At 39.5% G+C, this 13,768-nt stretch overlaps 1 protein-coding gene across 1 annotated transcript in view; it reads right to left on the reverse strand.

The window, feature by feature from the left end:
• Positions 1–13,768, reverse strand: part of plch1 (phospholipase C, eta 1) — an 83,621-nt gene that overhangs the window by 54,754 nt on the left and 15,099 nt on the right. The gene's annotated exons all lie outside the window — the stretch shown is intronic.

The raw sequence follows: 13,768 nt of genomic DNA on the forward strand, positions 1-13,768 counted from the left end.
ATAAAGACACAAAGGGAACAGGTGTCTGGCTTCATTTTTCTTTTCTCAGGAAGGAACCAGGGAAAGAGTCACAGTTCCACACAATTAGGACGGCAGCCAGCAACCGACATGGGTCAAAGTCAAAACAGCAACAGAGATGCTACTGTGTGAACACACAGGGCTACTTTTCTGTCGTCCCCCTGAAAGCAATGGATAAAAGGAGGAAAGAGAGAGATCGTATTAGAGGAGACAAAGTTAATGTTTGTCCCTCTGTGAGAGTTTCACAGAGGTCTGCAGCTTATTCCAGAAGAAATCAAATCATTCACAGTAAGGTGGAAGCAATGCATCGGCTATATTAAAGGCTACAAAAGAGTTTACATACATATTGATTCACACTAAACATTTCATTATCTGACATTGTTTATTGGTTTAATATATTCTGATTTTAAGATTTCTGTTATTTAAGCCTCTTTCCAAGTGCATCAAAGGTAATTGCAATTTATAGTGCAGTTTAACTAAGCATCAATCTAAAAAAATGTATGGTTGGCTGAGTACAGGGTCAGCTTTTATCAGTCGAGAGCAGTAACAGTAAAATAAGCAAAGAAAGAAAATGAAAATGTGAAAAGGTGGAAATCGGTTCAGCAGTGGATAATGGGAATATGTTCACAAGAAACAAGGGTTAGAGAGAAACAAGAATTTTCAAAGGACTATTGTCAAACGACTGATTGGGCTGAACTTCAGAACTGGATGCTGCACTCGCCCAGCAACAGATTCACCTCACATGGATTGGAAGAGCCATTGTGCATTTATTTAAAAAAGGATGGATGGATGAAAACTTAGACCTCAGGTTTTTGCTATTATTGATTTTTAACCAAGACTTTAGCACCCTAAATTTAACACACACTAATGATTATTGACACAGATGAATATCAATAGTTTTCAGTAGCTTTGACAGAAAAACAAATGTAATTCTTTTGTTAATTTATTAAAATTCATCTTTTACCTGAAATGTATTAAATTTCAATTAGTAAGATGTTTTTTCTTGTTCTTACTGGATCTTCATAGAGTTTGTACTACTTGTGGTCCTGCAATGAATTGTGGTACAGTCAGATAGTCAGGAGAGAAAGCTCAAGTCCTAGTAGTCATCTAACGACAAACTGAAGAGTAGTGGGAGATGAGACAAAGGGTGGCGTGTTCTGAAGAGTAGAACAGAGGGATCGAAATGATGGTGAGAAGTGACTTTGTGTTTCGTTGTCTGGCACCGTCCATGATTGAAAAATGATAAAAGATATAACTTCAAACTTTTTGCTTCTTGTGACTGCTGGTGGCAGGGATACAGACGTGGAAGACAGCAGAAAGACGGTGACATTCCATCGTCATTAGTGGGATGTGTGTATGCCGTGCATTCCTGTGTGTGTGAGTGTGTGTGTGTGTGTGTGTGTGTGTGTGTGTGTGTGTGTGTGTGTGTGTGTGTGTGTGTGTGCGTGCGTGCGTGTGTGAGTGTAACATTTAAGGCGGTAAGTGCTGCTCTGCAAGGGTGATATAACATCCAACCTTCTAATCAATGCGATGTCTTCCACAGGAGCCCTCCTGGACAACACATTTTTAATTATAATTTTTCATCACATTAAATTACAAGATTAAAGTGAGCAATGTCTGTATGATATTCACATATCATATATATTTGTCACATTCTCAACAACATATCTTTATTTTGGAAGTATTCAAATCTCACAAAATAATACATTACTGAGGTTTTATCCACTTTGTTGCAGGAAGGTGGGGAGGTTCCAGTCTATTCATGGGACTTGAAACAGAAATATCTCATAAGACAGTCAGTCACCTTGTACAAAATATGAAGGACACAAATGAGGGACTCAACAGATAACAATAACAAATATGAAACAATGAGTTCTATAGTGGAGATGTCAACTTTAATGCTTCCTCTCTGCTCAGACATCAGGGACATTGTTGAAGACTCTTCATTTGTGTAGATGATTGCTAAATTCTTCAACTCATCAAATGCTCATCAAATGAAAACATCTCTAAGAGGCATGTTTAAACACTTTAAAATGAATGCTGGTGCTGAAGAAAAAATAATCAGTACTTAAAGACAAGGAAAAAATACCTGAATCGTACTTGATGATAAGAAACAGCCAAAATATTTATCTAAGTCTGAGAATTAAGTGAGTGCCTGAGGAGAGCTCCTCATTTGCTCTATCTGAGTTAAGTATGAAAGTTGTAATTACAACTTTTGAGAATAGTATAGCCAGCTTTACATACTCTAGAGAAGCAGCTTGTCATTATGATGGTAAGTAAATAATTTAGTGATTTAATATTACAGTAAGCTTGGAGAAAGAAGGCACAAATTCAACCACCATGTAGTAGGGAAAGTAAACTATTGCTGTCGTTACATTAAGCATTGTTTACAAAGCACTGTCCAGTGCATGACAAATGCTGTTGTGGATACCTATGGTAATCCATTACACATTATGCCTTGCCTGTCATGCAAGGCAGTACATATCTGCAACTACACATTGGATTGGTGTTATACTGCCATTGATTTGTGCAGCATAAATGCACAAAGGCACACAAAGAATGGTTCTTGATCTGGCAGGACTGTGTAACATCTGTGTAAGAACAGCTACAGATAGCTGGAGAGTCCCAAATTCAAAACACAAAATGAAATCTCAGAAACAATACGGAAAAGAGCAATGACAGGTGCATAACAGTTATCACTACTCCCCTCACAAGTAAATATATTTTAGTTTGTGAAATCAGTGGGTTTCCATTCAAATTATAAATGCATAAAGCAGCACACATAATGGAACTAAGACCTTGGTGTAAAAGGTCACATGTATTCATCTTACCTCATATTTTATTAATTAATCGTTCATTTATTCATTGTGTTGAAGATAAGACAATCAGTAATCATCTTCAGACACCTTATCCGAATTCCAGTCACAAGTTTACACTTGAGCCTATTCGAGCTGATTCCAGGCGCCCATTCACACACATTCATATATATGGACAGTGTAAACTGACCTGTTCAATGTATAATACATGTTTTTAGAGGTTTGAGGAATTCGGAGAACACAGAGAGAACCCATACAGACACAGGGAGGAAGTACAAACTCCACACAGAAAAGTACCAGAACCACGGACCTCTTTTCTATGAGGCAACAGCACTACCCACTGTGCCACTGTGCTGCATTTTACCTGAGAAACCTAAAGCATCTTCATCTCTGCTACCTCCAGCTCTATCCCCTGTCGTTTCCTCAGTGACACTGTCTCTAGACCAAACAACATCGCTGGTCTCACCACACTTTTTTACACCTGTCCTTTCATTTCAGCTGAAACTCTTCTATCACACATCACACTTTTCATATCACTTTTCTCCACCACTTCCATCCTGCCTGTACATGCTTCTTCACCTCTTTTCCACACTCTCCATTACTGTAGTCTAGACTGTTGACCCTAAATACTTAAAATCCTCCACCTTCTTGATCTCTTCTCCCTGTAACCTCACTCTTCCACTTGGGTCCCTCTCATTCACACACATGTACTCTGTCTTACTGCAGCTAACCTTAATTCCTCTCCTTTCCAGGACAAACCTCCACCTCTCTAGCTTCTCCTCCACCTGTTCCCTGCTCTCACTACAGATCACAATGTCATCTGCAAACATCATAGTCCATGGAGATTCCTGTCTAACCTCGTCTGTCAGCCTGTCCATCACCATAGTGAACAAGAAGGGGCTCAGAGCTGATCCCTGATGCAGTCCCACCTCCACCTTGAACTCCTCTGTCACACCTACAGCACACCTCACCACTGTCTTACAGTCCTAATACATGTCCTGCACCGCTCTAACATAATTATCCACTCCACTCCACTCCAGACTTCCTCATACAATACCACAGTTCCTCTCTGGGCACCCTGTCATAAGCTTTCTCTAGATCTACAAAAACACAATGCAGCTCCGTCTGGCCTTCTCTGTATTTCTCTATCAACATCCTGAAAGCAAATACAGAGTCTGTAGTACTCTTTTTTGGCATGAAACCATACTGCTGCTCACAAATGCTCACTTCTGCCCTTAGTCTAGCTTCAACTACTCTTTCCCATAACTTCATTGTATGGCTCATCAGCTTTATTCCTCTGTAGTTGCCACAACTCTGCATATCTCCCTTGTTCTTAAAAATGGGCACCAGCACACTTCTCCTCCATTCCTCAGGCATTTTCTCACTATCTAAGATCCTGTTGAACAACCCAGTCAGAAACTCAACTGCCACCTCCCCAAGACACTTCCATACCTCCACAGGTACTGTATAACATCAGGACCGAGTGCCTTTCCAATCTTCATCCTCTTCAATGCCCTCCTCACTTCATCCTAACTAATCTGTGCTACTTCCTAGCCCAAAAGAGCCATCTCTTCTAGTCTTTGTTCTCTCTCATTTTCCTCATTCATGAACTCTTCATAGTGCTCTTACCATCTTCCCATCAGACTAATGACACCTGTCAATTCACTTCTAAAGCCTATCCTTAGTCATCGTAGCCTGCTGTACGTCCTTCCCATCTCTGTCTCTCTGTCTTGCCAACCGGTATAGATCAGTCTCTCCCTCCTTACTGTCCAACGTAGCATACTAGTCATCATAAGCCCCTTGTTTGGCCTTTGCTACCTCTACTTTCACCTTACGCTGCATCTCCCTGTACTCCTGTCTCCTCTCCTCAGTCCTCTCAGTGTCCCACTTCTTCTTAGCTAACCTCTTTCTCTGTATACACTTCTGTACCTCCTCATCCCACCACCAAATCTCCTTATCTACTTTCCTTCCAGATGACACACCAAGTACTCTCCTACCTGTCTCCCTGATCACATTAGCTGTAGTTGTCCAGTCATCTGGAAGCACCTCTTGACTACCCATCCTTCCTAAACGTTATGCAACACTCTTCCTTTTTCAGCTTCCACCATTTCGTCTTCTGCTCTGCCTTTGCCCTCTTCATCTTCCTCACCACCAGAGTCATTCTTGACACTACCATCCTATGCTGTTTGGCTACACTCTCTCCTACCACTACTTTCCAGTCACTGATCTCCTTCAGATTACACCGTCTACACAAGATGTAGTCTACCTGTGTGCTCCTACCTCCACTCTTATAGGTCACCATATGTTCCTGCCTCTTCTGGAAGAAAGTATTCATTATAGCCGTTTCCATCCTTTATGCAAAGTCAACCCCCATCTTTCCTTCTGTATTCCTCTCCTGGATACCAAACTCGCCCATCACCTCCTCATCACCTCCATTTCCTGCACCAACTTTTCCATTGAAGTTTGCACCAATGACAACTCTCTCACTTCTAGGTATGTTCTGCATCACTTCATCCAAGTCCAACCAGAATTTCTCCTTCTCCTCCACCTCACATCTTACCTGTGGAGCATATCCACCAACAACATTGAACATCAATTCTCAGACAAAACAAAACATTTGTTTAAGTCTGAGAATTGTCTGAGAATTAAATGAGTGCCTGAGTCTGAGAATTAAATGAGTGCCTGAGGAGAGCTCCTCATTTGCTCTATCTGAGTTAAGTATGAAATACATGAACTGAAGCTGGGATGAGTGTCGAATGAGTTCATTAAAGTGAGCTCTCTGATTTCTCTGTCTGAGGTCACAGAGAGACAGAAAACTCTGAGAAACTTTGAGAATTAAATTAGACCTTAATGATATCTCTTCTGAAATTTAAAAGGAGGCTAAATTGAAATTCAGGGCATTTTATTGCTCATCAGAAAAAACTGAGACACAGGATAAATAAGCCTTAGTCTCAGTTTGCCGTCCTACAGATCTCCTGTCTACAGGAGAAGTAAATGAAACATCTTTGAGATCTCTTTTCAAATTGTATTTTCCTCTGGGTCTTGTGTTCAGACCTCACATGTGTCATTGCATATGGATGGATACATTCTGAACGATTTGGGATGCTAGACTAACCTATTACGGAAAATCTGGCTCCCAAAAAGCTGAAACTAATGGAGGTTTAGGTTTTCTATGTGTGCACTCCCAAAACACCAAAATGTGGGTGAGCACTACAGAAGCATCTCTCGCCTCTGATGTTTAATTCCTTAATCTGACAATAAAAATACAGATTGAAAATCCTGGAGCTGTACAAGCTCACCCCAGTGATCGTATTATGCAAAAATACAAACACACTTGTATACGCACAGGAACCTCAGGAGTACACAAGACTCAGGATATGAATACACTAGTGGTCATTTCAGCCTGCCAGGCAGAGAGATTGATTGATTGCAATTTCCTGAAGTTTGTGGGTAATATCAATGAGACTATTCCAGAGTGATAAATAGATCTGGTAAGATTAATCTTTAGCAAAATTCAATGGTTTGCAATAGTCACCTTTAATAGTGCAGCTTCTGTGCTTCATGTAATGATAAGTAGAAGGGATTACTGATGTGAGCCGCTGACATGAATATGTAAAACCACACAAACAGAGGGTTGCCAGTGCTGTTTCTGAACCACATGTACCACAAAGCTCTACCATAGAATTCATACATTTTACAGCTGAAAACCTGACATCACAGCACCATCATATTACTATATGTGGAAATAATAAACTAGTCTACAAACATTTGTGTTTTTAAAGATCTACTGACACAGAGCTGCACTGTCTCTTATATGCAGTAGGCATAGATGCAAATGAAATAATATCTGCCTCTTTACCTACATACTTCAATATGTTCGCTGTCTTGTCGCTAACTGTGTCTGCCTGTTTGATGCTGCACTGGTATGGTACAGTGGTTGTGACTGTAATCTTAAATGAATTAGGCTGTCAAATGAGCCAAAACTGTTTCTGAAGGCTTCTATAGAGCTCCATAAAACTGTATAAGGTGACACATCTCTTTAATCCATTTCTAGAATAAAATATTGATTACCATACTGCAGTTTTAATAGTGCAACTACTCTGCAGCTCATTTATGCTATATTGTATGATAATAATGGCTCCTAGTGATTTCAGAAAAAAGTGAAAAGGCGCTCATTTGTATGTTTATTAATGTTTATAATGTCTCTACATCATAAACATGATGTTTAAAGTTGCATATATATCCAACTTCAGCTCTTAATTTGTTACTAATTCATATTTAATCATTTATCGCCTTATAATTAACAAAAAGTCTGTGTTAATAACATTTGAACAAGTACTGTGTATTGTTTTAACTCTGTGAGCTGCAGAAAATAATGAGCCATAAAAGACTGAGAGACTCGCAGAAAAAGAATTAATCAGAAACAAGAAAATAGGTCTTTTTGAATTATTTATCTCACCCGGTCACTTCTGAAATTCAAAGCTTCATTAAGAAATTCAGTGGTAGCGACTGTCAAATTCGGTTTTAATGTGGTGTTGATCATATCTAAAGCCTCTTCTCAGTGAGCATGGACTTTACTCTGGACCTTTCTCTTGCACTATTTCAGGCAAGTAAACAACAGTACTTCTGCTTGATAAGGTTCCACTAATTCTTCTCCAGTACCTCGATAAAACATTATTTACCATATTTTGACGATATTCCCATTCTTTCATAATGTCCAAGTGTACATCGAGACTCTCAGAAGTCACTAAAAGGTCATCTAAAAATCTACAACCTTTTTTTCAGTCACCATAGAGGACTGTCATGTCATCTCTGTGGTTGTTCCACTAGGAAAACATACAACATAAATGAAAGCCACATACCTCTTATATTATCAGTTCTCCTACCATTTTTATATTCAGTAGTCATCTTGCATCTCTTTCATTACTTGACATTTCCGAAGGTGTTTTTGACTCACTTTCCCCTCCATCAAAATATCTACAAGCCACAATGAGTCAAATCTCAAATCACTTATAGCTGAAGGAGAAGAGATAGCTGAGTTAATATCTGTCTGAAAGAGTAATTGCCTCCTCGTCATTGATGAGGCCTAATGCAAGTGGTTCCAAGACCAGCGATGGATAAAATCAAATGGACTGCCTTCTGAATCTTTGCTCTCCACTCTTGTTCATTTCTTCCTCCATGCAATCAAGTTCAAACCATCTGAACATGATTCACAATTATACTTTACTTTGACCTTGTACTCGTAGTATCTATCTTTCAGACGTCTGCAAGATGGTTTGTCTTCTTACATTTGGCAAGTGTCATTCATTTTCACACTGTGGCTACAGATGGTTCTCTCCTTGAAAGCTAAGTGAAAAAGATCCATAGAGAAGACAACTGAACAACCTCAGTGAAGCATAAAACAAAGGTGACAGATGTGAGAGACTGAAGAATTGTGTAATACACTTTTTCTCCCTTTTTGATATAAATGACTTTCAGAATCTGAATTCAGTTATGTTTACGTGCATGAATGTGCTATTGTGCACATGTGAACACTCATCATCTTTGTTGATGCAGAGCAGGGAAAGCAGATCAAAGCTTTGCCTTGCCCACAGAGGACCAATTCAAGCATATTTTAATGGGGTAGGTGATAGAGGACCGACTCTGATTGCCTGATGAATAAATCCCATCCTAACTTTTATCTGCACAGGTCAGCTCCAGGTTAGCAAAGCAACCAATAGATTCAACAGCCGTTTTAATCTATGGTTTTCAATCTTTCCTGTCATTTTTAATCTCAATCCTCTCAGCCATCACAGCAGCTTAATTTCTATATGTACATAATAAGTTGAGGTTAATTCTCGAACATCTCTGTATGAGATCTCTTTGAGATCTACTGATGAATAAAATGGACCACAGTCCAAAGACCATGATTTAGTTACGACTACATTAGTTCATATTCAACAGCATCTGCTGATCCACCACGCATTAATGTAATCATGTAACATTAGGAACCAGCAGCAAAACTATCCAAGCCAGTTAAATTGTTATTCAGTGCACCAAGCATTTCAATCTAAGCAAATTGAAATCATCACTTTTCACTTACTGCTCTGTTATTGTCTGTTAGATAACAAGTCGGCAGAATTTCTTAATCACGATTTGATTTGGTTTTGCTTGACTGACTGTCCAAACAACAAAGTTAATAACAATTACACGTTATTATAGCAAATATGTACAAGAATCAACACACAAACCAGACAGGTTATGTCTTGCATGTAATGAGCAACAGCTCATTAAGATGAGCTTCATGCAGGTTCAAAGTTAAGTCGGCAAAAAGAGATAATTTGATCATCCTGGGGATATTCTGATACATAAACATGAGCGCCTGCTCTTTTCCTGTGCTATAAATAGCACCAAAAAGCAATATGTTCAATATGCAATGTGTTTGACCACAGAAACAAATAGAAAAAAAATATTTAGAGTATGGTAGACAGCCCAGAAGACAAAATATATCAAATTTAGTGTTGATAGGTGGAAAATGCAATAAAAATACTCACATTTATTAGTTTTGGCTGGTTTACATCTGTAAGGCTCACCAATTTACTGTATATCACATACTTTCTCGAAAACACACACAGACATTAACTTACCAATTTGAGTAAGTCTGCATTTCTGTGGTACAGCCACTGTGCCGCCAATATGGTAGACATTGCGTGCCAGGAGCATCGCAACAGTTAACACGGCTGATTTTTCAGCAGAGCCATGAATGAAGTTAGATCGCATTTTGTGATCACATATTGTCGTTGGAACAAAAAGAGAAGAACAAATTTCTTCCATTTTCTCTGCAGATGAACAAGATCTTAGTGGGATTCTCCTTAGCTCTATCCCAGTGAGCAACTCTCACAGCTCCACCTGTACCAAAAAAAACCTGATAAAAACACTTTGGGTTTTCTTCACATCAGAACTGATGGACTCGCCAGGCTGGGATCAGACAGAAAGCCTCTATGCTCCAGTTCAACCTCCTATGTGTTATCCTCTAATCTGCAGTGGCTGTCTTCCTTCTCAAACCCCGGTAAACACACACACACACACACACACACACACACACACACACACACAAACACACATACACACACACACACACACACACATTTCCACCTGTCTCCAGGTCATCAAAATCTCCACTCCCACTTTTTGCTCTTCTCATCCTCTCCATTGTGTACATCTGTGCTGCTGTGACAATATTTTTCCAGTATGTTAGATCGTAATGAGCGGAAATAAATTCTGATTCTTTTTTTTTTTCTGCTATTGTTCTGATGTGTGTGGGGTGATTATGGATAGTACAAGAGGACATGGAGGAAGTGTAGCAGATTATATCTCTGGATATAAGCTGAGTTCATTCTGTTCAGCCAGTGGGATACAAGGATAAGAATGATGACATAACATTCATGGTAATGCACTACAAATGGTGAGGTTTAATGGATTCACTACTTTACGCATGCGCATGTGTCTGTGTGCATGTATGTGTGTGTGTGTGTGTGCACGCGCACGTGTGTGTGTGTGTGTGTGTGTGTGTGTGTGTGTGTGTGTGTGTGTGTGTGTGTGTGTGTGTGTCAGTACATCTGTCTATCTTTTACCTCAGGAGTAACACAATAGTCCTACCTAAACAACAAGGAACTTATGATCTCACTTTGATTCAAAGCACAAGAAGGTATTTTCCTGACATATGTCACTAATGCTAGAAAGCTGACACATGTGCTAACACAAAGGAATACAAAACCATGCACAGCTGGGTACAACATGGAGGACAGCCTGACATTACATTATAGGAAATGTTGCAGAGTCAACAGGTGAAATGAGGATGAAATTCAGTAATGAAAAATTACATGAGCTGGTCCAATCCCCTCTGAAAGTAGAAACAGGTGACAGAGAGAATTTTTTTTTTTAAAAATCCTCTTCACATAACATAGCCCTAACCTGTCAATCACATGATAAATAAAGAGATCACGCTGATTGTCACAGCAGTGGCTTGAATGTTGGCACAGATGATTACAACTGCACAAAATGACAGGAAAATGAAAAAGCACCCCACCCTTGTCTTTGACAGCATGAACACAGCAGGTGAGAAACCAAGTAACTGTACTGGACTCTAACATTTACAGGAAAAGATTTGTGACTTTCTCCAGACAATGAAAACGGTAGATTAATTCTGTCTCAAGACAAACTGCAGCAGCGTTGAGGATCCCTATAAATATCTAAATCTGCAGTGACCATTTTATAGAATTTCATGGGAGGGGTTCAACGGCTGAACTCTTTTTCAAAGACATACAAAATTGTTGTTTTCATATATGTAATACTGACTTTATTAAATAAAATATAAATAAAACCGCGCTACTTCAGGTTAACAGATAAACTCTCTAATGTTAAAAGACCAAGTGTATAGCTTTTAGTGGCATCCGGTAGGTGTTTGCTGGCAGTACCCAACTGCATCCTCTCAGCTCACCATTCGAACATACAGTGGTGAAAAGCCATTTCTAGACCTAGTATTTGTCTGCTCCGGGTGCAACGATTCATAAATTTACTCAATGGTTGGACACAAATTAAAGCAAAACTATCTGCAGACACATCTGGCATTTAAAAGAAAAAGAACATGTTACTTTGAACTTTTGAAGAGAACTCCAGCAATTCCCCAAGATATGAACATCTGACTTATGAACAGTCGGATGTTCGAGGAACATTCAAAAGTTTTCCCCCTTTCTGCTCAACTCCCACACAGCAGCACTTCTCCATACACTCATCTCCAAAACTCAATCTTGCAATTATAGATTCAAATTGAATTTATAATGATTTACAAACATATGTAATGCCATACAAACAATTCAGCTTACAAACAGCCTCTTGGAATCTATTGTATTCATGAGTCATAAACCGTCTGCATTTCTGGGGTGTACTGTATATAGATATATAGGAAGACTAGCGGGAACCCGTGAAAATTCCACAATAAAACAATAATATCAGACTTCATACCAAACATGAAAATAAATAATCGTGAGATTGGGAAAGGAGCTAACGTTAAAGGAAAAGACACCTGTCAAAAGAGCAAGTGGAAAAGCCATTTTAGAAGTGATAATTCTGTTAGCTGACTACATGAACAGAACTGTATGTAGTTACTTAAAGATCGTTTTTGTCAGATGCCCGAGGAGTATTTTGGATACTACATCGATGGTCCCATTCCTAACGGAAACCATAGCTGGACAGACTGTTTGTGCTGGCCAGCTAGTTTCACTCAGAATTTGTTGCCGTTTTCTGCGTCGTTCCTGCTGTTTGAACTCTGTGCTCAAAAACATGAAAATTGTTGGAACAGTTATGACACTCTAAAATTAGGTTATCTGGGAAGTCCATGTATAGTTATTTCTTCTCCTAACATAGCAGATGCCTTATGCCATATTGTTCACGTGATTCCTTCTGGCAGATGTGCCGTGATTGGTTGGGCGCCGTGATTGGTCGGGCGCTTATTTGACAGGTAGAGGGTGGAGTTGATGATAGTGTGACAGCGTGAGACTTTCAAGTGAGCTTATTCAAATATATAGGTGGGGATACCTTTCAGCTCCAAGAAGTATTTCCTCACCTACCACATCGTTATTGTTGTTTGTGTGTGTTTAAATGGGTCGACTGAATGCAGTTCGCTCAATTATATCAACACTGTGGACAAGCGGTTGAACCCACTAAAGATACTGCTGGTAGCTCATAGACATTCTTCAGACATCAGCTGACAAAAGGTTTCTATATGGTCATGCTACATTACACATCATGCTACATACACTTGCAAGAATAACTCGTTAGCTAATTTAATGTCAGAACCATTGTTGAAAAGCTTTGATTCTTATTTTCTGTATGAAAGATTGAAACGCATGTTACAATTAGATATGGCTGCGTATTTCTATTTAATTTCATGATTAATCTGGTGGAGTTGATCCTTGAGAGCCTCTGTGATTGTTCTCCACATTCCACTCATATTGCACAATACACCGGATCACGTAAATTAATTAGTTTTGCGAATTGTGTAGCTAATTGAATTTTGATTTTTTTTTTTTAATTTAAAAAAGGTATAACACTTGTACAAACAACATCTGTTTTTCACTCTAGGAACATAACCATAACTCATTAGAAGTATTATTGTGACAAATTTAAATGTCCTATTTTGATGTTACCTTTGGGATTTGCCGGGATTGGCGTTTAGTATTGTGTGTTTTTCCCAACGTTTTGCCCCCCTCCCCCATCCTCTTGTTTGTTTGTTTGTTTTTTCAGGTTTGTGTCTGGCAGCATGGCGGTGCAGTGGGCAGTGCTGTCGCCACACAACAAGGCGGTTCTGGGTTCGAGTCCCGCTCTGTGCGGAGTTTGCATGTTCTCCATATGTCTGCATGGGTTCTCCGCGCCGCACTGGCATCGCGCCCGGAGTTTCCCCCGCCTCACGATCTAAGACAGCTGGGTTAGGCTCCAGCTTCCTGTGACCCGCTACTCATCCACCCCTTCGCCAGTTTGTTGTTGGCTATCCCGTGGTAACTCTTTGATTTTGGTAGGTATTGTTTCTTCATGACTACTTCCTTCTTTCACAACTCATCAGTTTTCCAGCTGACCATTGCCTCCTGCTGTTCCAGTTACGCCCAGTCTTGTGTCTCAAGCCTCAATTATCCATTCTTCTCCAAGTCTTCCAATTTTCGTATCCTACCAATTAAAATTATAAACCTGAATTCAGCCTTAGCTGCTCCATCATGGGTTCAGTTATTCAGTTATCGTGGGTTCGATGTAACTGCTTATGAGTTACATCGAAACCTGTAAAATTAATGATTTAGCTGGATGCTTTAACAGCGTCTCACAGCGCAGTATGCATGTCATGTGTCAGTCTGGAAAAGGTGTAATTTTCAATGATGTTCTTGCATGTATCCCTAAATGTTTAG

Source organism: Antennarius striatus, chromosome 6, assembly GCF_040054535.1.
Source record: "Antennarius striatus isolate MH-2024 chromosome 6, ASM4005453v1, whole genome shotgun sequence".
Lineage (NCBI taxonomy): Eukaryota > Metazoa > Chordata > Actinopteri > Lophiiformes > Antennariidae > Antennarius > Antennarius striatus.